Here is a 26,202-nt window from a genome sequence, read left to right as displayed (position 1 = left end):
GGCTTACTACTTAGTGTCAGTGGTAAAATCAGTAAGAACTTATGATAAAGCACTCCAAAATTATATATAAATGGGTTAATAGAATTTGTTTCATGTGAGTTGTTTAAAACTTTAAAGTAGCTAATTAAAAAAAACTAAAAAATTGTAGGTTTTAGTCTGTCCCTGGCTTGCTAAACTCATCAGCATTTGTTTCTTTTCTAAGGAATCCACCACTGCCATTTTATTTTGACCTGCAACGATAATCATCCTGAAGGTATACCTATTTACAGCTTCGAATACTTTCTCACATTTTAATAAATACTTTTGTGAAAATTCCTCACTTGACAATTTCATTGTTTGAATATAACTGTTTTCTTATGACATTGACAGGCTGGTAGAGAAATATCTACGAGATGAAAATTATGAAGTATTCTGACTTAAAAAAAAAATTTAACCATGTAATAGAGATATATGAATTTTTCTAACTGACCCAGTCTTGCTAGTACATTGCAATATTTTTATCAAATAAGAAGGTGGAGAAAAATTAGTTGCAAGGATAAAATTTTGACCACGCAGTTAACAGAAAATATTTTGGTAAGTATTTTAAAGCTATCTTGGATTTATAAGCAAATGACTAGTGTGCAGTTGAATATTACTATCAGTTCAGTATATCACTGCTGAAGTAAAAAAAAAAAACAAAAAAAAAAAAACAGAAAAAAAACCCAAAGGCTTTATTACTAACAATTACCATCTTCAAGTATTATGTTTTGTGATAATGTACAAAGATGTATTTTAAATTACCCATTTTTTCTAAAAGATGTACTCCTATTTGAGAAGGAAAGACGGGAAATAAAACATCTACAAGTATTAAAGTTAATGAAGTATGCTATTACTGGTTTTATTCATACTATGCTTTAAAATCTTTTTTCTTGGAAATCACTTCTGGAAAGATGCTCCAAGAAATACAGGTCCCATAGTCAAATAAGTTTGGGCTACACCAGATAATATATTTCTTACTAAATACTTAAGGAGCATTTCTGTGTTTTAAAGAAAGTAAGTCCTATACTAAAGAAAACTACTTGTGCTTAACCCAGTGATATGCAATTTTATTTGAAACAAAATCTTGTTTTTAAATATTCCTGACATCACATAAACTAGTTTATGAAATATTTATTTATAAAGCCTGATGTACCATATTTTGCACGTGATTGACATTTTCTAAAGAGCAACTCACATTTCTCCTACAATAATGACAGCAAATGTTAGTTTGTGGCATCTATGAATAAATAAAGAAAAATCAAAGTTATTTGTCCTGACTGGTTTCAAATATTAATATACAAAATTATTTTAATAACACATATTTCTGGGAATCTTGAAGTATAATGTTTAAAGATGCCTAAAAGCTTGAAAAATCGTAACATACAAGCAGCCTCTTTCAAAGATGAAGTATGTCATGAAGATGAAGGCTTCTGGTTCGGCTCAACTGAAATGCTGCGTTCCACAGGAAATATTGAAATGATGTGATTAAATGGAACAGAATTCATTGGCTAATGTGAATTTCATAAGAGTTGAATAAGAAATCCCATCGTGCTTTCAGATTGCTCATTGGTATTCGATGTTAAGCTCTTTGATGAAAACTTTAACTTAAAAAAAACCTGGTGGATTTTCACTACTTCCATAAAAACTGAGTGCTTGTAACATACAATCAATCAATTATTGGAGATAAAATCTGGGGTTGAAAAAAAAATTAATCAAATTTTAGGTAAAGAGAACTTATCCAAAAATAATTTAAAAGACTGCCTGATAAAGTTTTTCTGGGGTTCAGAAGTGGGATTAAAGATAAAGTAAAAACAGCCTCTTGAATTACTGTGCAGTAAGATAAAATAGTGTAACTTATTGTATATTAATATATTAATTTTATGTGTAATAAAATGTGCTTTGCTAAAAAAAAAAAAAAAAAAAAAAAGACTGCCTGAGTTTGCCTCTCAGGAATAGAAGACCAAAGGTGGAGTAAAAATTGAGACATTTAGTTTCGGTGTAAGAGAACTTTATAACTTTTTGAATTATGAGGACTAAAACAACTTTAAGAGCTTATCCCTGCTCCCATTTCTTCTTTGCTTTTATTTTTATTTTCCCCTTTGTTCCCGGTATTGTACCCTGCAAAGAATTGAGACTCTGTCAACGTGTTGAATTAGGGATCTCAGAAACAGGAGCATGATTCTATGAAAACAGCCCTTTAGAAATGTCAGTTTTATTAGGGCAAGCCTATTTCCAAGTAATAGACCTAGCACCTAAAATTCAGGAGTGCCACATAGCAAATAGATGAGGGAAAATAAAATCGCAGTAGATTAAGATTTATAGGCAAATAATTTTCTACCTGATTTGTGTTGTATTGTCTTGAGCTGGAGTATTTTCTGTATATCTGCACGTAATTTCAGCACCAGATTTATGTGTTCATCTAATTTAAAAGTATGCCTTCATAAAATGTCCACTTACTTTATCTTCCTATAAATAGTGGAATTTTCTCCACTTCTTTATGAAGGAGTAGATTAAAAAATAACATTTTTTTCCATAAAATATATCTCTATTTAAGACTACTGCCATCCAGAGAGAGCAAAATAGTTCATAATAAGATCACAGGGATAAAGTTCAATCAATAACTGACCATAAGGATAAATGACACATGGAGATTACAATTTGAGATGCGATTTGGGTGGGGACACAGAGCCAAACCATTCAATCTATTTTCACGTCCTGTTTCCAAGTCCTCTCTTTGTAACTTATCTTTATGTTACTCCATTTAGTAGATATTTTACCTGAAATGTTAAGATCAGGTAACACATTTCATTGATCTCTTCTCTGTTACATTTTTCCTTTTGGATTATTTGAAACTGTATGGCACAGTTAAAATAGTTCTGAACCATGGGTTTAGAGATCAGGATCTGAGTAGGTTCTGCCCCTCCTCCAGATCTCTTACTTGTCTGTGTAAAACAGAGAGTATAGGGCTGGAGCTGAAGGTGCTATAGACATCCTCTACCTCTGATATGTCAGGCTCCTTCTACAGCTGTGCACTGGCCAAGTATTTAGGCTAGGGATATTTTATTTAGAGGAATTATTTTCTGATGTATGTTAATAGTCCACGGAAAAGCATGGATATTCAGATAATTTGAAAGGCAGGAATTCTTATATACATCTGCCTGTCTTGGTTCCAACTGCACATATGCACACATATATATACATATGCACAACACACACATACACACACGTGCACACACATACACATACTCACAAATGCAGGTAGAAAGAATTCAAAGAAATGAAACAAAGAATTAAGCCTTTAGTTTTTAATGATGATTTCTTTTAGCGTTTTCAGGTCACCATTTTCAAAGTTAGCATTTCAAACTCAGTCTAGAGATAATTTTAATACGCAGTTTTCATTTTCAGTAAAATCCACAGATTTTCATTTGGTCTTACATGATGAACTTAAGAAACACTCTTGATTAAACTCTAATCTGCCTGCTGAATACATGGTGTTCTCGCATCCACTTTCATCATTGTCTTACTGATTATGTATCTGAAGAGCAGAATGCAAGCCTATCTAGCCATTCAGAGACAGCTTGAAATAGTATTTATAATAATAATTACTATGATGTGTTTAGCATTTATTGTGTACCATGTACTAGGTAATATTGTAAATATTGTACATATTCAATTACTTTCACCCACAGAGGCCTAAAGGATAGGTATTCTTATTTTAACAATGAAGAAAAAACGAAGGTACAGAGATAAAAAATAATTTGCATGCCACCATGCAGCTGTACCTCATGTAATTTAGGACAGCATCTTGATATTCAGACAATCTGTCTTCACATCTCCTGTCTGTGGAAGAATGAATTGGGAGTTAGTCATATTCAAAAGTACAACAAATGCATTAAACATAGCTTTTAGAAATGAAATAAAATAGATATTATTGTATGACTATTTGCAACCTGCTAGTGAAGGTGATGTAATATGAAAAAAGAGAGCAAAGTTGAAAGGAATCTAACATCAATTCTGTTGAACTATGGGGCATTCAAGCTTCAGTTTGTTCAGATGGTTGCTTCTGTGGTGTTTGTTCAGATGGTTGCTTCTGTGGTGGCAGCAAAAAGCTTAGATTGTACAGCTTTAGATGACAGAAATGGCTGTAAAATGCATCATTGCACTCAAACTGGCCTTTTACAATAATATGCTTTTAGTGTTTATCAATGTTATAAACTCAAAGTTTGAAAAAATCAAACAATGCTAAAAGGCTATAACCAAAAATAAGTATGTGCTCTTTCTTATGTCAACACCTCCCAAAGGCAAATATTTTTGATACTTTATCTGTTTCTACTGTAATTTAACTTCAGTTGTTTAAAGACCATGTCTCTTAAATAAGTGACTCAGATATTACCTATTGTTCACTTACAGCCCACTTTTCTCTGTTCTCTTTCCCTGGTAACCATTTATTCATTCACTCGTTCATATATTTACTCATTTATTTAAGGGAGTTCATTATTGGGCACCTACCAGTCATTTTCCAGGACCTAAGATTAGTGTCATGGAAATACAATTCTATCAGGAAAAGGCAGGCAATAAATCACCAACTTAATGAGTCAAGTATTGATATGTGCTAAAATAAAAATAAAGTAGGGTAAGAGAATAGAGAACAACAAGGTGGTGGTTTAGGCAAAACCTCGCATTTGAACAGAGGCTTTATGAAGTGAGGAAGAGTCTATGTGGGGATCAGAAGAAAGTATACTAGGCAGAAGGAGCAAAAGTTTGACATTGTTTTAAGGCAGGAGTGTGCTTGGCATTTTCTAAAAATGGCTAAGGAACCAAGGGAGCCAGGCCTACACAATGAGAGGGCAAGTCATAGAGCACAATGTTAGAGAAATACTAGGGACCAGATCGCTTTGGGCTTTGGAGGGTTCTCAGTACTGCCAGGCAAGTACACGGTCTATTTATCCTCCCAGTGACTCCCAGCCCTTCCTCTAACAGTCATACCATATGACCTTGCTTCCTACTTGCTTCCTACTTCAATAGAAAATTGAAATCAAACAGCAGTTTCCTTCACATACTCTTTCTTCCCACTTGCTGCTATAGCAGATGAAATTTCCTTGCTCTTACATAAAGTACATCCTTCCACTAAAGTACTAATTTATTACTTCTTACTTGTTCAGGGCACTTCCCTGGCAACTCTTCTCTTTCTGTCATACATCAAAAATTTTGCTGTCTATTGAATTATTCCCATAAACATCCAAATAAGCTGTTATTTCTTCAATTTTAAAAATGAATAGAATACCAAGTATAATAATAACACTTCTGCTGCTTCTATTTCTTCTTTTAGCTACTGCCCAGTCCTTGCTTTGTTTGTAGTAAAACTCTTTGGAATATCTGTGTATTAGCACATTTTCACACTACTATAAAGAAATACCTCGGCCGGGCACGGTGGCTCACGCCTGTAATCCCAGCACTTTGGGAGGCCTAGACGGGTGGATCATGAGGTCAGGAGATCGAGACCATCCTGGCTAACACAGTGAAACCCCATCTCTACTAAAAAAAAAAAAAATACAAAAAACTAGCCGGGCGACGTGGCGGCGCCTGTAGTCCCAGCTACTCGGGAGGCTGAGGCAGGAGAATGGCGGGAACCCGGGAGGCGGAGCTTGCAGTGAGCTGACATCTGGCCACTGCTCTCTAGCCGGGATGACAGAGCGAGACTCCGTCTCAAAAAAAAAAAAAAAAAAAAGAAAGAAATACTTGAGGCCCAATGCAGTGGCTCATGTCTGTAATTCCAGCACTTTGGGAGGCAAAGGTGGGTGGATCACTTGAGGTCAGGAGTTTGAGACCAGCCTGGCCAAAATGGTGAAATCTTGTCTCTACAAAAATACAAAAATTAGCCAGGCCAGGTGGTGGATGCCTGTAATCCCAGCTACTTGGGAGACTGAGGCAAGAGAATCACCTGATTTTGGGAGACAGGGAGACAGACTCCACTCCAGCCTGGATGACAGAGAGAAACTGCCTTAGAAAAAAAAGAAAGAAAGAAAAAAGAAAAGAAAGGAAATTGCCAAGACTGGGTAATTTATGAAGGAAAGAGGTTTAATTGACTGACAGTTCTGCATGGCTGGAAGATCTCAGGAAACTTACAATCATGGTGGAAAGGGAAGCAGGCACCTTCTTCATAAGGCAACAGGAGAGAGAGAGTGTGAAAAATGAACTGTCAAACACAAAACCATTATATCTCAGGAGAACTCACTCACCATCACAAGAATAGCATGGGGGAAACTGCCCCCATGATGCAATCACCTCCTTCCCTTGACATGTGGACATTACAAATCCCTCCCTTGACACATGGGAATTACAGTTCAAGGTGAAATTAAAGCATATCAATCTATTTTTGCATTGGGCTTCCAATTCTTCTGTTCATAACCTGTCTTTGAACCACTCCATTTAGTAGATATGTTACCTGATATGTGAAGATTAAGTAACACATTTCATTGCTGTCTTCTCTTTGTTACTTATTTTTTCCCCACTAGGCTTGTAGAGTAACACAATGTCTTGATTTTCTCCGAAGATCACTGGTCACTTCTTAACCTTCACTGTTGATTTCTCTGTCACTTCTCCAATTCCTGCCCATTTATTTTTGTCAATTCTTTCTCAGTACTCTTCAATTGTTTGGTCCACTTTCTCTTTCCTTTTGAATTAATGCTTATTAATTAATTCAAAATGTGGCCTGGCAGCTTCTAACAACCTATGCTCAGATGTAGGAGCAAGGGAATGACTTAAAGTTAGAACCTACATTCAAAAGGGAAGCAGACAACAAAAGTTTTCAAAGTTTGCAGCCTGGTCACGTGGCAGAGGAAGAAAAAACCTTTTTGGGTAGAGAAATTCAGGCAGGCTGTGAAGAAACAACTTGCTAGAGAAATATGCATAAATAAAAGGGAGCCAAGTGCTGATAGCCAAGACAATGGGGAGGATGCTTGGAAAGCATTTCAGAGAACTTCGTGGCAGCCCCTTCCATGACAAGTCCTGAGGCCTAGTAGGAAAGAATGGTTTCCATGGCCAGGCCCAGGGCTTTGCTGCCCTGTGTAGTCTTGAGACACTGTTCTCCACGTCTAGGCCACTCCGGCTCCAGCCCTGGCTCAAAACCTCCCAGACACTCTTCATGTTGCTGCTCTGGAAAGTACAAACTGCCATAAGCCTTGGTGGTTTCTATGTGCTGTTAAGCCTGCACAGTGTAAGAATGAATAAGTCTTGGTACCTTCTGCATAGATTTCAAAAGATTTACGAAAAGCCTGAGTTTCCAGGCAGAAGCCTGCTTCAGGAACAGAACCCCCACAGATAACTTATACTAGGGTAGTGCCAAGGGAAAATGAGGGGTTCAAATCCCCACACAGAGCCTTCACTGGAACACTGCCTAGTGGAGCTATGAGAAGTGCGCCATCACCCTGTAGACCCAATAATAGTATATTCAATGGCAGCTTATGCCCTGCACCTGGAAAAGTCATGGGCATTCAACAGCCTATTAAAGCAGGTGTATCAGTCAGGGTTCTCTAGAGAGACAGAACTAATAAGATATATATACACACATACATATGGCAGTTTATTTAGTAGTATTAGCACTCACAATCACAAGGTCCTACAATAGGCTATCTGTAAACTGAGGAGCAAGGAAGCCAGTCCGAGTCCCAAAGCTGAAATCATGGAGTCTGACGTTTGAGGTCAGGAAGTATCCAGCATGGGAGAAAGATGCAGACTGGGAGGCTAAGCCAGTCTAGTCTTTTCACATTTTTCTGCCTGCTTTATATTCTGGTCATGCTGACAGCTGATTAGATCATGCCCACCCAGATTAACGGTGGGTCTGCCTTTCCCAGCCCACTGACTCAAATGTTAATTTCCTTTGACAACACCCTCACAAACACACCCAGGATGAATATTTGTATTATTAAATCGAATCAAGTTGACACTCAGTATTAAACACTACAAGTCCACCCATTGTCAACTTGAACCTATAGACATCTCCTCAGATTATACATAATCTCCAAATAAAGATAATAATAAGGTCATAATTAAACTTAACATAATAGAAGTATCTTTTGTACAACCGGAAATGCATCAATCCCCAACCCAAATGCTATTACGTAAAGTTAAGAATATGTAAATGCTGATATGAAGTTAATAAATGTCACATGATAAATGAACAAAATAAAGATATTTTCTTAGTACAAGTGTACACATGCACAAACATGTTTTTAATAAAAAAAAAGGAGGAAATACTCATGACAATTACAGTCCTTGTTTCTGCAGCTGGTCATATGGTCATGGCTCATATTTATGACTACTTTCTTCTACTACTCATTCTGTATTTCCATTGCCTTCAGCAAGCACCTTGGCAGGTCATCGGTTTTTCCTGGTGGAATGACCCAAACCTTCATTTTTGAAGGGTCTGGGCCATTTGCAGTCCTTCCTGGACTGGGCTGTTGTAGTTTCCTATTGACCTTAATCACAGGGCATGGTAATACTAAGTGACACCCTAATGGATCTCCTGTATTCCATGCATTCTCTTCCTTACCTCCATTGTGTAGTAGTAGATTGATTTTATCTTGATAGTCCAGGTCATTCACCCCAGCCAACACTGTTACTCCCTTCCTAGCCTGTTGACTTAAAAGTAAAAGGAACCCAAAGTGTCCAGGTGGCAATCTTAACTTCCAGTTTAATGGAATTGCTGTTGTGTCTCCTGGTGGCAGCATTCTTCCCTCTGGAACTAAGACCTCTGGACCAGCAGAACGTAATGTCACAGGAACAGAAAGCAAAAAGTTTGCTAGTGGGTCACTAGGGGTAATTATAATCCCCAATGATGGAAGTGTGGCCTGGTGGGAGGTGTTTGGATTATGGGGTCAGATTTCTCATGAATGGCTTAGCATTATCACCTTGGTGCTGTTTTTGTGATAGTGAATGAGTTCTCATGAAATGTGGTGGTTTAAAAGGGTGTAGCACCTATACCCCCACTCTCTTGTTCCTGCTTTCTCCATGTGACGTACCTGCTCTTTCTTTGCCTTCTGCCATGATTGTAAGTTTCCTGAAGTCTTCCTAGAAGGTGAGCAGATGGAAGCACCATGCTCTCTGTTGAACTTGCAGAACCATAAGCCAATTAAACCTCTCTTCTTTATAAATTACCCAGTCTCAGGTAATTCTTTATAGCAATGCAAGAACAGCCTAATACACAGGTAGATTCAGTAAATAATGGAGTCCTCTTTTACCATGGACATTCTCCTCTAGAAATTTCCTCCTCATTTACTCTATTCCAGTTGGACTAGCTTCCACCTGGAAGACTCTTCTTTCTCTTGTGAATGCCTATCTTTACTACTTTCTACTGCCACTGTTCTCAAATACAACCATATTTGTATTTGTATTTGTACAACTCAAATACAAACACAATATGGAATTCACAATCCTTGTTACTTTCTCTATTCAGGTTTTTTTCTTTTTCTTTCTCTGTAGCAACAGGTGTGTTGTAACCAAGTATGTAATGTACTTATTTAATATATTTACTATTTATTTTGTCTTAAAGGGGATGGCAGAAGACCAGTTAAGAAGTTACTAATTTTTTTTAGTTGAGAGATGCTGGCAGGTTGGCCCAGGGTGGCATTAGTGAAGGACAGAGTCACTATGTCATGTTTGGAAAATGTTTAAGAAGAGAACATAAAAAGATCCCCTTAACACTTGGAGTAAATGAACTTCACATACTGAAATTGAGATAAATGGGAAGAGCTACTGGGGGAAGGGTAATTTTATTTTAGACTTGTTAATTTTCATATAATCATAGACATTCAAGTAGGCAGTTGGCTTTTTTAGGTTCAATATTCAGAAGAGGGAAGTTACAAGAGATTGTGTGTGTGTGTGTGTGTGTGTGTGTACTGTTAGATATCACCACCTAACAAGTGAAATAAAGAGGAAGGGCTCAGAGCTAATCTCTGAGCCATTCTCTGAGCCATTCTAAAAATTGAGTTATGATAGATGATAATAATCCAGTAAAAGAGTGAACAGAATGACCATTGTATTAGCAGAAAATCTGAGTAACAGTAATATCGGAAAGATCAAGGCAAGAAGGGAGAGATGAACTGTGTCATAAGCTACCTATAGATCAGTGAAGACACAAAGAATTAACCTGGCAATGTGAAAGACATTTGAAGAATTGATAAGACCATTTCTCATGAGTGGTGGAGATAAAGGTTTTACTCTAGTGTGTTACCAGTGAGAAGATAGAATGAGAGGCGTGGAGACCATCGATTTTTATGAAGTTTTCAGTGAAAAGAAGAAATAAGACAGTAACTGGAGAAGAATGTAGTTTGAGGAAAATTTCTTTTATTTGTATTAAGATGAAGGGTATTGCCACATATCTCTATGTTTGGGGAGTGTGAGTGGGGACACTTGTATGTAGGAGAAAAAATGTTGCATGGAAAGATAAGGCAATTTCCAGGTCAAAGTAAGGTGGGTATAGGCAAGAGAGAATAACAAGAGTAGAAGAACCATCAGTCATGTCATAGATATCTGTTTTATTCGCCCAAAAAACAAGGCAACCGAGGGGCAGGGACTCTCTTAAATGTAGTAGTATCACAGTCACAACTTTTATTTAATTAAAAACCTGCATTTATATTTGTAGCATGATGTTAAGTTGGAAATACTTATTAAGAAACCAGCATAATATTAACATGAAATGTTACAGTGAACTGACAAAAAATAATCAAAAATATAAAAGTTGGTGTGGTGTGTCAGAAGTTGCTAGAATGATCTAAAACCCACAGGTAGATTGCACAGAAATCAAGAGAATCAAGGTAGGGGAAGAATTTTGGAATTATATTAATAATTATTATTATTTTTTAGCATGACCTGAACAATTCTGGGCTTATTTAACTTTTCACTTTGAAGTCAGGGGAAGAACTTCTCCCAAATAACAAATTTATAGAAATTATTATAGATAAACTAAACAGATGGATGAAGTGGTTATACATCATGAGAATTGCTTATCTGACACAAGGTGTCATTTTCATAAGTACGAAACTTTGGTCATTGTCTTGGCCAGGTCATTTTATTATTTCTTCATACAACTTTTATTCCTACCATTGATAATAGACCCATGTTTTTCATCTGTTTGATTGTCTTTATCTTTGTAAATAAATATTTTACCACGCATCCTCAAGCATCTCAATACAATTTTTCAGAAATCAATTCTTTCATACGTACTGCCTTTTAAAAAAATTTCAATAGCTTTTGGAGTACAAGTGGTTTTTGGTTATACAGATAAATTACATAGTATTGAATTCTGAGGTTTTAGTGCACCCATTACCCAAGTAGTGTACCTTGTACATACTGTGTGGTTTTTTATTCCTAGTGCCTCTCCCACCCTCCCCATTCTGAGACTCTAAAAGTCCATTATATCACTCTGTATGCCTTTCTGTACTCATAGCTTAGCCCCCATGTATAAGTGAGAACATACAATTGACACTGGTATAGCTATCTTCAAATTTTATTAAAAATAGCTATTTTTCTCAAATATTTGCTTTTGATTTCTTTCTTGGAGCATGCATTGAGCTGAAACTATACCAAATCAAACATGGGACCAAGAAAGTAGTCTCTAAGAAAAGCTCTAGCGATCCAGAAACAGTATGACCATCACCATGCCAAGTTCAGCATTTCCCTAGAATCATATTTTTTTCCCTACGATGTGACTGTTCTCCTCTCTATCTTCTCGTTCTTTTCCCAAATCAATGTCCTCAGTTCCCCACATAAATGTCCTCAGTCCCCCACAGTAGTTTTGATGATTCGGTTAGGAATAATGCTCAAAATCTTAAGGAAATTGAACACTTGAACAAAGGATTCTTAGCAAAGAAATTTTATTTCTGCGCAGAAGGGTGCCTCCTTGGCCAGTCGCCATGAGAGCACACTTGAACAAAGGGACACGAAAGCCTTTATTCCTGATGCAAATCCTGCCCCGTACCCTTTCCCCATTGGCTGATCATATAATCTAAACTAATTCTGATTGGCTAAACATTTGAATTTTTTTTAGATAAGGTGAGTACGTAAAAAAAAGTGGAGAGGAAAGGGGAAGGGGTGTCTGTGATGAGCTACAAAGTTAGTCTTCTTTCTAAATGAGGAAAGGAATGTGAGCTGGTACTGATAACGCCCGGTACTGTGGCGTGCCTGGGCATCTAACAAAGGCAAAAAGGAAAAAAAGAAGAAAAAGGGAAAAAGGGCGGGCACTATGAATTAAAGAATAAAAGATTTATTGGGTTATTTGAAGAGAAATCTCATCATATCCTACAGTTCTATTAATGTGCATCATTCAAATGAGGACATACCTTGAAAATCTAAGGGTCCACATATTTGACTGTAGAATGTAAACTAAAAATAAAATTCCAAGCCTCCCAAATGACTGAACAGATTATCTCTTTGCAAAGAGGAACCCAGAGTAATCCTGAAAACTGAATTCTTGGCTACAACAGGATGGGTGTCAGTCACACTTCATTAAACCCCTTCCCTTGCTAACCATGATTAGGTTTTCCTCCCTATGTGCTTGACAAAAACCAGACATTTCAAAAGACTCCACCACTAAAGTCAACCAAGCACCTGACACTCCTCTATTTTTGTCTAATAAGAGACTACCAACCACAGAGTGGTTCTGGCCAGTCTACAGAGAATGCACAGTAAGGGATTTTGTGTCCTCTGATTCACCTTTTGATATCAAAAGAGCCAACACCTCTACCCACAGATCATGCTAATGCCACCATTTTTTGTACGTGGGACCCATGAAGGAGCATGAAGCTCAACTGTACATGCGCACAGGTCTCTTTTCACAGATAGTCACAACTCCTCCTGTAGCTTATCGAATAAGTATATTTGGCAACCCCACTCAGTATAAATTATTATTCCCTTTGTCCCTCCCTCAAAGTGTCTGTTTCTGGCTTCCAGTCAAGGCTGTGCTTTCCAGCCTATCTGAATGGCCACCCTGCAGGCTGCAGCCATTTATGAGAAATAAAACTCTCCTTTTAAAATTTATGAACCTTGATATTCTTCAGCTTACAAAATGTTTTATTTTTATATAATACATATGTATGTTTGTTCACTCTTTCATGAGTTTCATCATTATAATGTTTCTAACATTGTTGCTCCTTGACCTTTTAATAATCTTTTTTCATTATTCTCTAAGCCCCTTTCCAAATACTAAATGCATTTATCTTCTTTAAAAATACCAAGCCCTGAAGGAAGTAAATTGCTATGATGATAATTTTTCTGTTTGTCCCATTAAATAACATATAAGAGTCTCTGGCTTTAAGCACACTTTTTCCACTTAATGCACTAGGTTGCTCAAACAAATACCAATTTCTCATGTAGAAGCTGGCTTTGTAAATAAACGTATCTTACTCTGTGGGCAATTTTGGACATCTGTAAAACAATAATTATAATTTGAAAAAGCAACCTTTTGACACAAAAATATATTGTAGAAACAGCGGCAAATTACATATTAACATATTTTACTTTTCCCACTAGCTAAGAATACATGTTATAAACTTAAACAATTTATTTTCTTCCCCAGATACCACACAATATCCTATATTGAAAAATACTCAACTATCATTATTAAAGTTTTTTTTTTTTTTCTATTCTTTCTTGGCTCACTTGTTTGATTATTTACTGTTAGGCATATTGAAATAGAAGAAAATAAATTTACCTGTGTATATAGGAATATTTGGATGAGTAAGGATAATTCAAAGTTAAAATCCTTACTATAATGACAAGTAAAAGAGAATTATGAATATTTTGCAATTTAAAGAAATATTTGATTTGTGATTACATATTTATCTGATATTAAAATGTTTTTCTTTATATTATGTCCTTTATGAGAGATCTGCCTTTTGGGACTCTGTCTATCCATTTCTCAAATATTTCAACGACAAGCTAAAGTCATATGCTGTCAGAAGTTATTCCTCACCTTCTTATTCTTGGAGACTGCCTCCTCCCTATAAAAGTCTTGGCTTTATAATATTATATCCGCTATTTATTTATCCTGCTCATGCCACCAACTACATCAATGAAAATCATGCTTCATCATCTAACACATGTATTCAAATTATGTCTTTGCCTTTTGAAATTCTCTTCATGCCCAAAAAGCATTTATTTCAATTGTAGCTACCTGTCAAAGAGTGTTCAACAAAATCATTGCTCCCTGGAAAGAGTCAGACCATCAAACCAATCATAGAACGAAACCAACATTTTAGTAACCGGTTATCAGTGAAAAAACAACCAGGAATTTTAAGGTCTAATCGCAGAACACACTGTTAGACAATAAAAAGTTTTAAGTAGCACGAAAAATATATAATGGTTCACTTTTAATATTTTTTTCTTTATTTGAAAGTATGCTAGGCCAGGCATGGTGGCCAGCACCTGTAATCCCAGCACTTTGGGAGGCTGAGGCAGGCAGAGTACTTAAGTTCAGGAGTTCGAGACCAACCTGGCCAACATGGTAAAACCCTGTCTCTACTAAAAAAATACAAAAAATTAGCCGAGCATGGTGACAAGTGCCTGTAACCTCAGCTACTCAGGAGGCTGAGACAAGAGAATTGCTTGAATCTGGGAGGCAGAGGTTGCAGTGAGCTGAGATTGTGCCACTGCACTCCAGCCTGGGTGACAACGCAAGACTCTGTCTCGGGGGAAAAAAAAAAAAAAAAAGTATGCTAAACATGGAATTAATTATGAGAGGTGACAATGTGCTAGCAGCCCTCACTCTCGGCGTCTCCTCTTCCTCGGGGTATCCACTCTGGCAGCCCTTGAGGAGCCCTTCAGCCCGCCACTGCACTGTGGGAGCCCCTCTATGGGCTGGCCGAGGCAGGCGCCGGCTCCCTCTGCTTGCTGGGGAGGTGTGGAGGGAGAGGCGAGGGTGGGAACCGGGGCCGCCCGGCACTAACAGGCCAGCGCGAGTTCTGGCGGGCACGGCGGCGCGGGCTCTGCAGGCCGGCACTGGGAGCGGCCAGCTAGCGCTGCCGGCTCAGGGCAGTGAGGAGCTTAGCACCCGGGCCAGCAGCTGCGGAGGTTGCGCCGGGTCCCCCAGCACTGCTAGCCCGCATGCACGGCTCTCGAATTCTCCCCAGGCCTCAGTCGCCTCCCCGCCGGACAGGCCTCTGGACCTGCAGCCTGCCATGTCCGAGACCGCCCCCACCCCCATCCCCGCCTCGGTGGGCTCCTGCACGCGGGAGCCTCCCCTACCAGCGTCGTCCCCTGCTCTGAGGCACCGGATCCCATCAACCGCCCAAGGGCTGAGGAGTGCTGGGCACGGTGTGGGACTGCTGGGCCGCTTGACCTGCAGCCCCTGTGTTGGACACACCGGGTGAAACCAGCTGAGCTCCTGAGTCTAGTGGAGACTTGGAGAACCTTTATGTCTAGCTAAGGGATTGTAAAGGCACCAATCAGCACTCTGTGTCTAGCTCAAGGTTTGTAAATACACCAATGGGTACTCTGTATCTAGTTAACCTAGTGGGAATACTAGAGAGCTTGTCTGTCTAGCCGTCTGTGTCTAGCTAAAGGATTGTAAATGCACCAATCAATACTCTGTGTCTAGCTCAAGGTTTGTAAATACACCAATCAGTACTCTGTATCTAGCTCACCTAGTGGGGACTTGGAGAACTTTTCTGTCCAGCACTCTGCCTCTAGCTAAAGGATTCTAAACGCACCAATCAGCACTCTGTCAAAATGGACCAATCAGCTCTCTGTAAAATAGACCAATCAGCTCTCTGTAAAATGGACCAATCAGCAGGATGTGGAAGGGGTCCGATAAGGGAATAAAAGCAGGCTGCTGGCACCAGCAGTGGAAACTTGCTGTGGTAATCTTCTACACTGGAGTTTTTATTCTTTTATTTTTACAGTAAATCTTGTTGCTGTTCACTGGGTTTACGCTGCCTTTGAGAGCTTTAACAGTCACCGCGAAGGTCTGCAGGTTCGCTCCTGACAGTAAGATCCCGAACCAACAAGAAGGAAGAAGTTCTAGGCACATCTGAACGTCTGAAGGAAAAAACTCCGGACACGCCATCTTTAAGAAAGGTAACACCTCAAGGGTCTCTGGCTTCATTCTTGAAGTCAGTGAGACCAAGAACCCACCAATTCCAGCCACAATTATTCAGCCACCATATAACCAAACCTTAACTACAACAACTGTTTCTATTCCATTCCAAGGTATCCCTGTGCTACCTAGAGACTGGCACTAACAGTCCTATTAAGCTACTTACCTTAACTATTTAACAGCGGGGAAGTAGTAATACCAAGTACGCTTATCTGAATAATCTCAGGATCTCTCATCTTCCTCTGCCTGGAACCTCTTGCTTTGGTCGTCTTTAACATCTCAGTACCTCATGCATCTCTCATACTCACATCTCAACTTTGCTGTGTGTTGATCTATCCTGAACACATTTACTCTTCCTATCATTACTAAATCTATTTTTGTTTCCTGTGGAATTCTTACATCGTAACTAATACATTCCCTAATATCAGTAAAATATTTAACAGTTACAACTATGAATTTCTTTAAAATGTGTATTCTCTTTCTTCAGTTCTTTCTAATCCTACGACAGTGTCACAATGAAGGTTGTTCATTTTTCCGTATCTCATCAACCTCAAAGTCATCTGCCTCACTCTGAACAGCTGCTTCCAAATCTCACCGTTTTGTGTCACACTCCATTTTTTAAAAGTAAACTGTATTTGGTGTACTAGTCTTGATAACTTCTCTGTTTCTGGCTACTCATCTTTTTGGCATCCTCGCATATGTATTGAAGACTATGGTACTTGCCTAACCAGATTACTCAGTATTCAAAGCTGGTCTTAAAACCTTCGTTGAATTTAATATTAATGTACTTAGAAATGGTTCTGATTTACTAAATTTCAATGCTTTGATTTCGTGTTTGCAATGGCAACATTTTCTATTTTCTTTTATACTTATACACCTTTAGCTCAACATGGAGCTTCCTGTCTTTAACAGGTCCATTTTTTAAATGACAAATTATAAAAACCAACTGACTGACCTTAACGTCATTTCTTATAGTTTATGTGGTTAATTGTACTCAAAGTCCAGGTTTTCCTGGACTTCGGATCTGGGAGGCAGAGGTTGCCTCAACCCCCAACACATACGTTCTTCCTATGTGTCCCTATCATTGGCAATTCCCATATTTATTTTTCTAAATATAGGTAGTATGTCCTTCCAAATAGAGTAATATTTCTTGTACTGGATTAATCCAATTATTATCTTCTTTGTGGACACACTTAAGATGTTGAGTGGTGCCAGAGACAAACTAAGTCATTTAGATTAAATTCATTGTCACTAACTTCAAGCAGACCCTGAGTATTTCTCATCAATCCTACCATATTTTTTTCAATCAGTACGCTCTAGTTCTCAATAACTCTTTATTCTACACACTCACCTTATAATTCAAAATTCTCAAACTACTTCAATACTATTGGGAGATGACTTTGCCTTCACTGAAAAAGGCTTAAATCATTGGGAAGAAATGCTCTTCTCTTCGCATAAACAAAACCAAAAACCTACCTGATGAATGAACTTACATCATGTACAAGGCTTTTTTCTCCACTCAGTTTCTATATGTGATCACTGCCATCTGAAAAGTGACTCAATTCATTATTTTTTCTCCCTTTCAGTGTCTTCAGTATTTCCCATTCCTCAAACTTACTTCTATGAGAATTCAAAAATACTCAAATCTCTCTGAAACTGCACTCTTACCACCATACTCTCTTCCATCCGTTGCCATGGGTCTCTCATTTTCCTCAAAGCCTAGGTTTTTGAAAATGTTGGGCGTAGTAGTTATTTCCATTTTCTTAGTTCTATTCACTTCTTGTCCAATTCCCATGAAGATTCATTGTTATTCCACTGAAAGTACTTTCAAATTATTCAAATAGAATGTTAATGTCACTGTGTTTTATAAACATTTTATCCTTCAAATTATTGCAGTAGTTAATACCATTTGCCACTTTATCTTTCTGAAAACACAGATGCCTGGTTTAGTCTGTTTTCACTCTGCTGATAAAGACATACCTGAGACTGGGCAATTTAAAAAGGAAACAGGTTTAATGGAGAACTCAGGGTTCCACACGTCTGGGGAAGCCTCATAATCTTGGCAGAAAGGAAGGAGGAGCAAGTTGCATCTGGCTTGGATAACGACAGGCAAAAAGAGGAAGCCTGTGCAGAGAAAACCCCTTTGTTAAAACCATCAGGTCTGTGAGACCCATTCACTATGATGAGAACAGCCCAGGAAAGATCTACTCCATGATTCAATCATCTCCCTCTGGGTCCCTCTCACAGCACGTGGGAATTATGGTAGCTACAAGATGAGTTTTGGTTGGGGATACAGAGCCAAACCATATCATTCCACCCCTAACCCTTTCCAAATCTCATATCTTCACATTTTAAAACCAATTGTGCCTTCCCAACAGTCCCCAAAAGTCTCATTTCAGCATTAACTCAAAAGTGCAAAGTCTCATCTGAGACAAGTCCCTTCCTCCTATCAGCCCGTAAAATTAAAAGCAAGTTAGTTACTTTCTACGTACAATGGGGGTACAGGCATTGGATAAATAAAGCCATTCCAAATGGGAGAAATTGGCTAAAACAAAGGGGCTACAGTCCTCATGCAAGTCTGAAATCCAGTGAGGCAGTCAAATCTTAAAGCTCCAAAGTGCTCTTCTTTGACTCTATGTCTCACATTCAGGTCACGCTGATGCAAGAGGTGGGTTTCCATAGTCTTGGGTAGCTCTACTCCTGTAGCTTTGCAGGGTACAGCCTCCCTTCAAGCTGCTTTCATGGGCTGGCATTGAATGTCTGCAGCTTTTTCAGGCACTCACACACAGTGCAAACTGTTGGTGGATCTATCATCCTGTGGTCTGGAGGAGGGTGTCCCTCTTCTCACAGATCCACTAGGTGGTGCCCCATTAGAGACTCTGTGTGGGGGCTCCAACCCCACATTTCCCTTTCTCACTGCCATACAAGAGGTTCTCCATGAGGGCCTCGTCCCTGCAGCAGACTTCTGCTTGAGTATCTAGACGTTTCTATGCATCTGAAATCTAGACAGAGGTTCCCAGAGATTCCCAAACCCAATTATTGACTTCTGTGTACTGGCAGGCTCAACACCACATGGAAGCTGCTAAGGCTTGGGGCCTCCACCCTCTGAAGCCATGGCCTGGGTTCTAGGTTGGACCTTTCAGCCACAGCTGGAGCAGCTGGGATGGAGAACACCAAGTCCCTAAGCTGAACACAGCAAGGGGACCCAGGCCTGGCCTCTGAAATCACCTTTTCCTCCTAGGCCTCCAGGCCTTTGATAGGAGGTGGTGCCATGAAGACCTCGGACTTGCCGTGGAGACGTTTTTCCCATTATCTTGGAGATTAACATTTGGCTTTTCTACAGCCAGCTTGGATTTCTCCTCAGAAAATACAATTTTGTTTTCTATTGCATTATCAGGTTGCAAATTTTCCGAAGTTTATGTTGTGCTTCCCTTATGAAACTGAATGTCTTTGGCAGCACCCAAGTCACCTCTTGAATGCTTTGCTGCTTAGAAATTTCTTCCCCCAGATTTCCTAAATCATCTCTCTCAAGTTCAAAGTTCCACAAATCTTTAGGCTTGGGGTAAAATATTGCCAGTCTCTTTGCTACAACATAACAAGATCACCTTTACTCCAGTTCCCAACAAGTTTCTCATCTTCATTTGAGACCACCTCAGCCTGGACTTTATTGTCTGTATGACTATCAGCATTTTGGTCAAAGCCATTCAACAAGTCTCTAGGAAGTTCCAAACTTTCCCATGTTTTTCTGTCTTCTTCTGAGCCCTCCAAACTGTTCCAGCCTCTGCGTGTTACCCAGTTCCAAAGTCACTTCCACATTTTCAGGTATCTTTTCAGTAGTGCCCCGTTCTGCTGGTACCAATTTACTGTATTTTAGTTCATTTTCATACTGCTGATAAAGACATACTCAAGATGGGGAAATTTACAAAGGAAAGGGGTTTAATGGGGAACTCCCAGCTCCACATGACTGTGGAAGCCTCACAATCATGACCGAAGGGAAGGGAAGGAGCAAGTCACTTCTTACATGGATTGTGGCAGGCAAAAAGAGAGCTTATGCAGGGAGACTACATTTTTAAAACCGTAAGATCTCATAAGATCCATTCACTATCATGAGAACAGAATGGGAAAGACCCCTCTCCATGATTCAGTCATCTCCCACCCAGTCCCTCCCACAACACGTAGGAATTATGGGAGCTATGAGATGAGATTTGTGTGCGGACACAGAGCCAAACCATATCATTACGTTTGTTCTCATGGCATCACACTGTCCTGGTCTTTATCTTGTATTGAGTAACTCTATTTCATTGCACTCTGCAAACTCTCTTCTTCAGGTCTTACCTTCATTGATGTCCCTCAGAGCTTATTGCGAATCTCTTCTTATTCTGAAGATTTCCATTTTCATGACTTTAGAATCTGAATGTATAGCCACTGGTTACTTTCCTACCTCTCTGCCAACATTGCCAAATGCTTATTACATTTCTATAATTTACAGTAACCTAAAACTCAAGCATATTCCTACACAGGATGCACCATCTTTTCACCACAACGTTTTTCACATTTTTCCTGTGTTTCTATGCCTTCAGTGCGTGGCCTCACAGTACAAATAGTTGTCCAGTCAGAATTATGGGAGTTAGCAATTTTCTTTTCTCATTCTCAGACCAACTTCCAGCCAATCACTGAATTATAATCCATTTTTTTAATTTGTTGAGACGTGTGTGTGTGCGCGTGCGTGCGCGCGTGCTTTGTCATCCAGGGTGTATAGTACAGTGGTGTAATCTCAGCTCACTGCAACCTCCACCTCCCGGGTTCAAGCAATTCTCCTGTCTCAGCCTCTCAAGTAGCTGGGACTACAGGTGCCCACCACCACGCCCAGCGAAGTTTTGTATTTTTAGTAGAGATAGAGTTTCACTATATTGGTCAGGCTGGTCTCGAACTCCTGACCTTAGATGATCCACCTGCCTTAGCATCTCAAAGTGCTGGGATTACAGGCATGAGCCACTGCTCCTGGCCCTTTTTTCTTTTTTTTTAGAATCTCAAACATGTAGTTTTTTCCACATTCCAGACCCTGCTCAATATTCTCAGTTACTATCTTCTGAAATATTGAATGTTTTACTTCCAGTTTAGATCCTTCATTCTTCTCTCAATATTAAACCATAATGATCTTTCAAAAACACAGATCTGCTCATATAATTTTTCTGATGAACCCTTTCCTGACTTTTCACCATCTTGGGTAAATTATGAATTTTTAATGACCACAAAACCCTTTATTATCTGGCCTCTGCTATCTTGTTCCTACACCCTGTTAAAAGAAAAACCATAGACAAACTAATTTAGCAGAGTTTAATTGAAAAAAGTACGATTTACAAATTGGGCAGCCCCTGAACCAGAATAGGTTCAGAGCGGCTCCTACCCTGCCTCAGGGTAGATTTATGGACAGAAAAAGGAAAGTGACATAGAGAAAATGGAAGTGAGGTACAGAAACAGCCGGATTGGTTACAGCTTGGCAGTTAGAACAGTTGGCCACCTCTGATTGCCTGAAACTCGGTGATTGGCACAACAGTAGGTTACAGTCTTCCTATACATTCAGTTGAGTTACAGTTCATTATGTATGGAGAAAGCTTTAGGCCAAACTTATACATAAGGAAGCAGCTTTCAGCTAAATTTAAAAAACCCAATTGAACTTGCTTCAAGCTTTGTCTGCCTATAACTTGTTCTATACCTTGTCCACACACACATCTTTTAGGTTTCTGTTTAAATTCTGAATTCTGAGTGAGAACTTTGTTGATATCCAGTCACTTACTGGCTTTTCTGTTTTGTTTTTCCACTGATCCTTTTAATTTAATTTTTAAAAGTATCACATATAATTGCTTATGTCATTATACATGTAATAATATAGCATATACTAGAAAATCTGGATACTAGAAAGCCAAAACTCTAATTGCTCAAGGTCTGCAACATTGCATGCTGTGGAGCCAGATAATTGAGATCAATGGGAGAATAACTACTACAGGATTAAAAAAATTTAACTTCATCTTTGAGATTTATGTTTTAAAATCATATGTACATAGATACACACTGATTGATTTTTATTATGTAAATAGTTTCCAAGAAAGTCATAAATATGGAAATTTTTGCAAATAAATTTTCACAATATAGAAATTTAGTGATTAATAAAGATTGCCTGAAATTTTATCTAGTAAATGCTTATTAGTATATGAAGAAATCCAAAGGAATAAAAAAATTAAATTATAATGAATTCTACTTTTATCCTTTTAAAAGCAATAGCTTAAAATTATTTCTGTCACTAGTATTGTCATTAAATACTATATAATATGAGGAAAGAAGCATGCTTTTCCTGAGTCAATCCATGTATCTGTTAATTTGGGAGACAATAAATTTTACTCTTTAATTTTCATGTCTGAAATTCTACAAAATAAAATTGTATTTTTTTTTCCAAATTACTATGTGTTAGATATCTACTTAGTGCTAAGTGCTGTGTTAACTAGTTACTTAGATGAAGGAGAGGAAGCTCTGCTTATTTGAAATTTACAATTGATTAAAGAAACAGATGCAATAGCTGGTAAAAATGAAAAGCACGGTAACAATTCAGAAACAAAGAAGGTCGTTAGAGGCTGAATTTTTTCGGGAAATTCCATTCTATTTTTTAAATTTCTTTTTTTTTTTATTGTACTTCAAGTTTGGACATACATGTGCAGAATGTGCAGATTCGTTACATAGGTATACAGGTACCATGGTGGTTTGCCGCACCCATCAGCCCATCATCTAGGTTTCAAGCCCCACATGCATTAGGTATTTGTCCTAATGCTCTCGCCCCCCTTAGCCCTGATCCCCAACAAGCCGTGGTGTGTGATGTCCTCCTCCCTGTGTCCATGTGTTCTCATTGTTCAACTCCCCGTTATGAGTGAGAAAATGCAGTGTATGGTTTTCTGTTCCTGTGTTAGTTTGCTGAGAATGATGGTTTCCAGCTTCATCCATATCCCTGCAAAGGACATGTATTCATTCATTTTTTATGGCTGCATAGTATTGCATGGTATATATGTGCCACATTTTCTTTATCCAGTTTATCATTGATGGGCATTTCGGTTAGTTTCAAGTCTTTGCTATTGTGAGTAGTGCTGCAATAAACATATGTTGCATTTGTCTTTATAGTAGAATGATTTATAATCCATTGGATGTATACTCAATAATGGGATTGCTGGGTCAAATGGTATTTCTGGTTCTAGAAATACTTGAGGAATCGCCACACTGTCTTCCACAATGGTCGAACTAATTTACGCTCCCACCAACAGTGTGAAGCATTCCTATTTCTTCACATACTCTCCAGCATGTTGTTTCCTAACTTTTTAATGATCGCCATTCTAACTGGGATGAGACAATATCTCATTGTGGTTTTGATTTGCATTTCTCTAATCACCAGTGATGATGAATTTTTTTTATATGTTTATTGGCCACATAAAGGCCTTCTTTTGAGAAGTGTCTGTTCACATCCTTTGCCCATTTTTTTGATGACGTTGTTCATTTTTTTCTTGTAAGTTTGTTTAAGTTCCTTGTAGATTCTGGATATTAGACATTTGTCAGATGCATAGATGGCAAAAGTTTTCTCCCATTCTGTAGGTTGTCTGTTCAATCTGATGATAGTTTCGTTTGCTGTGCAGAAGTTCTTTAGTTTAATTTGATCCCATTTGTCAATTTTGACTTTTGTTGCAGTTGCTTTTGGTGTTTTAGTCATGAAGGTCTTTGCCCTTGCCTATGTCCTGAATGGTATTGCCTAGGTTTTCTTCTAGAGTTTTTATGCTTTTAGGTTTTACATTTAAGTCTTTAATCCATCCTGAGTTAATTTTTGTATAATGTGTAAGGAAGGGGACCAGTTTCAGCTTTTTGCATATGACTAGCCAGTTTTCCCAGCACTATTCATTAAATAGGGAATCCTTTCCGCTTTGCTTATTTTTGTTATGCCTATTGAAGATCAGATGGTTGAAGATGTGTGGTGTTATCTCTGAAGCCTCTGTTCTGTTCCATTGGTCTACATATTTGTTTTGGTACCAGTACCATGCTGAGACATTGTTAAAGTTGCTTATCAGCCTAAGGAGTTTTGGGGCTGAGACGATGGGGTTTTCTAAATAGACAATCATGTCATCTGCAACCAGAGACAATTTTATTTCCTCTCTTCCTGTTTAAATACCCTTTATTTCTTTCTCTTGCGTAATTGCCCTGGCCAACACTTCCAATACTATGTTGAATAGGAGTGGTGAGAGACAGCATTCTTGTCTTGTGCCAGTTTTCAAAGGGAATGCTTTCAGCTTTTGCCCATTCGGTATGATATTGGCTGTGGGTTTGTCATAAATAGCTTTTATTATTTTGAGATATGATCCATCAATACCTAGTTTATTGAGTGTTTTTAGCATGAAGGGGTGTCGAATTTTTCAAAGGCCTTTTCTGCATCTATTGAGATAATCATGTGGATTTTGACACTTGTTCGGTTTATGAGATTGATTACGTTTATTGATTTGAGTATGTTGAATGAGCCTTGCATCCCAGGGATAAAGCCAACTTGATCGTGGTGAATAAGCTTTTTGATGTGCTGCTGGATTCAGTTTATTAGTATTTTATTGAGGATTTTCACACTGATGTTCATCAGGTATATTGGCCTGAAATTATTTTTATTGTGTCTGTGCCGGGTTTTGGTACCAGAATGATGATGGCTTCATAAAATGAGTTAGGAAGGAGTCTCTCTTTTTCTATTGTTTGGAATAGTTTCAGAAGAAATGGGACCATCTTCTCTTTGTACCTCTGGTAGCATTCAGCAGTGAATCCTTCTGGTCCTGGGCACTTTTTGGTTGGTAGGCTGTTAATTATTACCTCAATTTCAGAGCTTGTTATTGGTCTATTCAGGAATTTGACTTCTTCCTGGTTTAGTCTTGGGAGGGTGTTTGTGTCCAGCAATTTATCCATTTCTTCTAGATTTTCTAGTTTCTTTGCATAGCGGTGTTTGTCATATTCTCTGATGGTAGTTTGTATTTCTGTGGGATCAGTGGTGATATCACCTTTATCATTTTTTATTGTGTCTATTTAATTCTTCTCTCTTTTGTTCTTTATTATTCTGGCTAACAGTCTATCTATTTTGTTAATCTTTTCAAAAAAACCAGCTCCTGGATTCATTGATTTTCTGAAGAATTTTTCTTGTCTCTATCTCCTTCAGTTCTGCTCTGATCTTAGTTATTTTGTGTCTTCTGCTAGTTTTTGAATTTGCTCTTGTTTCTCTAGTTCTTTTAATTGTGACGTTAGGGTGTTGATTTTAGATCTTTCTCACTTTCTTATGTGGGCATTTATTGCTATAAATTTCTCTGTAACACCACTTTAGTGTGCTCCAGAGATTCTGGTACGTTGTATCTTTGTTCTCATTGTTTTCAAATAACTTTTTTATTTCTGCCTTAATTTCATTATTTACTCAGTAGTCATTCAGGAGCAGGTTGTTCAGTTTTCATGTAATTGTGTGATTTTAAGTGAGTTTCTTAATCCTGAGTTCAAATTTGATTGTACTGTGGTCTGAGAGACGGTTTGTTGTGATTTCCATTCTTTTGCATTTGCTGAGGAGTGTTTTACTTCCAATTATGTGGGTGATTTTAGAATAAGTGCTATGTGGTGCTGAGAAGAATGTATATTCTGTTGATTTGGGGTGGAGAGTTCTGTAGATATCTATTAGGTCTGCTTGGTCCAGAGCTCCGTTCAAGTCCTGATTTTCCTTGTTAATTTTCTGTCTTGTTGATCTGTCTAATGCTGACAGTGGGGTGTTAAAGTCTCCCACAATTATTGTGTGGGAGTCTAAGTCTCTTTCTAGGTCTCTAAGAACTAGCTTTATGAATTTGTGTGCTTCTGTATTGGGTGCATATATATTTACTATATTTAGCTCTTCTCGTTGCATTGATCCCTTTACCATTATGTGATGTCCTTCTTTGTCTTTTTTTTTTTTTTTTTTTTTTGAGACGGAGTCTCGCGCTGTGGCCCAGGCTGGAGTGCAGTGGCGCGATCTCGGCTCACTGCAAGCTCCGCCTCCCGGGTTCACGCCATTCTCTTGC

General features: G+C 38.4%; 1 long non-coding RNA gene across 1 annotated transcript in view; it reads right to left on the bottom strand.

The window, feature by feature from the left end:
* Positions 1-659: 659 nt before the first annotated feature.
* Positions 660-26,202, bottom strand: part of LOC116274570 — a 59,324-nt gene continuing 33,781 nt past the window's right edge. The window contains exon 3 of the long non-coding RNA XR_004183340.1: positions 660-3,858. This is a non-coding gene — a long non-coding RNA (uncharacterized LOC116274570). The remainder of the gene's footprint in view (positions 3,859-26,202) is intronic.

This window comes from Papio anubis, chromosome 4 (assembly GCF_008728515.1).
Source record: "Papio anubis isolate 15944 chromosome 4, Panubis1.0, whole genome shotgun sequence".
NCBI classification, from domain to species: domain Eukaryota; kingdom Metazoa; phylum Chordata; class Mammalia; order Primates; family Cercopithecidae; genus Papio; species Papio anubis.
The sequence above is the reverse complement of the archived record's forward strand: the minus strand, read 5'-3'. Positions and strand labels throughout refer to the sequence as shown.